Source organism: Acomys russatus, chromosome 2 (genome assembly GCF_903995435.1).
Source record: "Acomys russatus chromosome 2, mAcoRus1.1, whole genome shotgun sequence".
NCBI lineage: Eukaryota > Metazoa > Chordata > Mammalia > Rodentia > Muridae > Acomys > Acomys russatus.
The window spans coordinates 29517411-29521915 of record NC_067138.1 but is presented as its reverse complement, the minus strand read 5'-3'; the positions used below and the strand labels follow the sequence as shown (position 1 = coordinate 29521915).

Below are 4505 nucleotides of genomic sequence, written 5' to 3'. Positions count from 1 at the left end.
GAAGAGATCAGGCAGTGCTCTCTGCCATGGTTATAAATAATAGATGTTTTTCTAGAACACTTATATTTGACAGCTGCTAATTTTTTTTTCTGGTGGATTCTTTTGACTTCAGAAAAAAATAAGAAAGCCACAAAGTATTCACTCTTCCTTTAGGGAGAAGAATTAAATACAACAACCAACAGTAAAACTTCCTCACAACCGGACTTTAAATCTGACTAGTTAAATGAACTATTCAATTAGAAATGTTAGTTTGCAATTCAGGGAAGACAAATGAATTCAATGTCGTCGTTTTGTACAGCACTGACTGAGACTGTCAATGTCCTTTGATTTCATGACAGTTTAATTTCATGCTAACTTTAAATTATCAAAAGTGCAATCATGAAAAAACTGAACTCCCCTAGACTTGAGGGTGGAGATAATCCACCGAATATATCAAGCTTGCTCAAATAAGTTTGGCAGTAACATGATAGAAGAGAGGAAATCAATTTCCTCTTGAAAAGTATTACTGTAAGTACTTTTGTTCGAATGTAAGGAAAACTCACATCTTAAATAAAAGCATGTGTTGCATAAAAGCAAAGCAGCTGTGCAGAAACGGAATGCAAATCAGTATGTATGAAACTGTATACAATACATATGCAAATATATATGTATATATAATAAATAGCAGCATTCAAGGGTTTTTGAGAGTTTGTCATGAGTATAATGCTAGAAAATACATAAGGCATGAGAGGGAGGGTGCCTGCCTTATGCTATGGAGATTAAAATTTTATGTCTAAAGATGCATCAAATAAAAAGCATGCAGTGTGACCCAGGAATGAGGGATTAAAAAAAGTAGGAGGGGACCTGAGTCTTAACAAGAACTACTTGCTTCAGTTTGAAGACTGATCTGAAAATAGCTCCAGGACAGAAAATCCAGAGTCAGTCTGACTCATATACATGGAACACATTGCAGACTCTCAGGTCAGTGAATCTAGCTTTGTCACTGTCATTCCACTGGCTTCTGGGGTCTTCCTGTCATTACTGATTCACTATCAGTCCCTCCCTCCCCCCCTCCCTCCCTCCCCCCCCCTCTCACACACACACACACACACACATACAGTCATTTCAATCTTAATCTACTAAATGTAAGCACAAGAAATGATGAAGAACAGCAGATTCTGCATGATAAACAGCTCTGATGAGGTCTAAAGACTCTGGCCTGTTCACTGTGGTGTAAACAGCCACTGGCAATTGCCTCCTGACTCGCTTTCCCTCTTGTGCACAGGACAGCTGAAGTTCATGAGGCTGTCTGCAAGGCCCTCAAAGTTTAGGTACAAAGTGACTTCTAGGAGATAATAATTTGTTTATGTAGTAAAGATTTAATTCAGGAAGAAATCAGATAAATAAGATTATAAAAATTAATTGACTATGCTAATGTCTGTTTATGCTAAGTACTTAATTTAAACATGTACAAATATATTCATCCATTCAAAATATTGAGCACTTCAAAGGTGATAAACGGCTCATGATTACATGGCTAAAAAAATAGCAGAGGCTTCTTCTTCCTAGGGGAAACACCAAATGGCAGATGATGCCAGGGCAGCGGGAGGGCCTGGAGGACCCCGGGGCCCAGGGTTAGGAGGGCGAAGCTGTGGTAGTGGCCCAGGTCGAGGCCGCAGGGCTCGTGGAGGTAAAGCCAAAGACAAGGAGTGGATCCCTGTCACCAAGCTGGGCCGCCTGGTTAAGGATATGAAGATCAAGTCCTTGGAGGAGATTTATCTGTTCTCCCTGCCCATTAAAGAATCCGAGATTATTGATTTTTTTCCTGGGTGCATCCCTAAAGGATGAGGCTCTCAAGTTCATGTCAGTGCAGAAGCAGACACTGGCTGGCCAGCGGACCAGGTTCAAGGCTTTTGTCGCTATTGGGGACTACAATGGTCACGTTGGTCTTGGTGTCAAGTGTTCCAAGGAGGTAGCCACTGCCATCCGAGGGGCCATCATCTTGGCCAAGCTTTCCATCGTCCCTGTGCGGAGAGGCTACTGGGGGAACAAGATTGGCAAGCCACACACTGTTCTATGCAAGGTGACAGGCCGCTGTGGCTCTGTTTTGGTGAGTCTCATCCCTGCCCCCAGAGGCACTGGCATTGTCTCAGCTCCTGTACCCAAGAAGCTACTGATGATGGCCAGTATTGATGACTGCTACACATCAGCCAGGGGCTGTCCTGCCACCCTGGGCAACTTTGCCAAGGCCACTGTTGATGCCATTTCCAAGACCTAAGCTACCTGATGCCCGATCTCTGGAAAGAAACTGTGTTCACCAAGTCTCCTTATCAGGAATTCACTGATCATCTTGTGAAAACCCACACCAGAGTGTCTGTTCAGAGGACCCAGGCTCCAGCTGTGGCTACCACATAAGGGTTTTTACAAGAAAAATAAAGTGGATTAATTCTAAAAAAAAAAAAAAAAAAAAAAAAAAAAAAAAAAAAGCAGAGATTGCTTGAATTGACAGCTAATCCCATTTCCATAGCAACAGAAAACTCCCATGTTTTCAAATTTGCATCGCCATTACCATTCCTTGATTATGAATGGAATAAATGGTATGGCCCTGCTAGTGTGCGTCAGGCACTGCTCTAGACACTTTATGTTTTACTTTTAAATAATATTTCACTTATTCTGTGAACGTTTTTATATTTATACAATATACTTTTTTCATATCCATCTATCACTGCCACCTTCCATCTCCTTCTATTGTATCCCACCTTGTCACTCTCCCAACTCCACACCCTTTTTTATTTGTTTTTTATTAATAACAATTAGTACTATACATGTACACATGAATGTGTGGCCATTCACTAGGGTATGAACGGCAATATGAAGCCGTGTCCCCAAGGAGAGTGACTTTCTGTCTTTCAGCAGTCATCAATAGCTAACAGCTCTTCCACTGATGTTGAAGCCTCAGAGACCCCTCCCCAGTCTATGATTGAAGTCTGACTAGCTTGGTCTTGTTCAATGTACTCATGTGTGCAGCAGCTGTGCTTGACCAGATGTCTTTGCTTCACCACTCTTCTACTCTTTCAGCTCTTACATTCTTTCTCTCCATTCTCCTGCAATGGTCTCTGAGTTTTGGATGGGAGAACTCATTGGTATACTTGTCACTTTGACCAGCTTTGAGCCTTTGCATTAACCACTGCCCTCTCGGGTGAGGGAGGGGGAGAAGCAGCTTGTCTCACTGAAGCATAAAAGCAACACAGACCTATGCACGTAAACAGAAATAGTCAGAAGACAGTTTAACAGCATGGCCATTTAACATAACACCAATAATTGGTTCCCCACCTAAAGCCTGTGTTCATGTGTTTTTAACCACTTTACAGTAATAGAAATACAATCATTCCCATGGAGCAGGTATTATATGCAAGTAGAAAGTGGTTGGTTATCCCTATAACACCATGTCACTGTTGTACCAGTGGGTATATCTTACTAGGCAGGCAGGTCAATATTATATATAGCATGCATCATCCAGAAATAATAGAGATTAGGGATAGTAGGAACAGAAAGATTCAAATATGGAAAAGAGATGGGAGATAGAGAAATCATGGGTGAAGGAAGGCTTATACAAATGACTGGACATGCTGCTCCAAAAGAATATGGACCACTAAATGAAAATGTGAAAATCTGAGTGTGGACACAGGGTACCTCCCTATGGCTTATTGGTCAGAGAGGCCCCAAATGAACTTAAAAGAACACAGGCTATTGGCAATGCTCTTGGTTGCCTGCCATAACTAGATGGTGACATTTTATTGACAGTGCTCTTGGTTGCCTGCTATAGATGCTAACTCTCTGTTGCTGAAGACACCACTCACTTTTTAAATTTTTGTTCTCTATTAAAACACTTGCCAAATCCAAACACATAACAGTTAATCAGCTTTGTCTGCATGGATCCCTGTAATCCTTTCTTCTTGGTCTCTGGGAAAACACTGACCAGTTATTTGCCTACGGTCACCATAAATGTCATTTTCTGAGTTGAATATACATGGAATTATATAGAACATACTGTTTCACATTTGTTTATTTTACTAGGCATGATGATTTGGGGATTTTCCCATGTTTTGTTGTATTAGTTATTTATTCTGATTTATTGATGAATTATTCACTTGTATGGACATATCAGTTTTGTTTACTCACCCATCCCATTGTTGATGGACTTTTGAGTTATTTCTAGTAAGGAACTATCACAAATAAAGCTCCTATAATATTTTGTAGTTAATTCTAAGTTTCTAGAATAAACAGGCCTAGTTCATATTCTAGATATGTTTAGTTTGAAGAAGCTACAGGTTTTTTCTCTATGAGATATTAGTATTGTTCATTCCAAGTGTTATCAGAAGAATTCCATTGTACCTAACATTTGGTGGCATCAGTCTTTTTATTGTATCCATTTTCATGTGTATTATCTCATTTCTATATCCTTGTTAGGTCATTCAACATCTTTTCATAGACTTGTTTTCTCTTCAGTTTCCTGTATAGGAGGT

General features: G+C 40.2%; 1 pseudogene; it reads left to right on the top strand.

Moving 5' to 3' along the window:
- The first annotated feature begins 1560 nt into the window (after window positions 1–1560).
- On the top strand, window positions 1561–2427 carry LOC127206702 (40S ribosomal protein S2-like; annotated as a pseudogene).
- Window positions 2428–4505: the final 2078 nt, after the last annotated feature.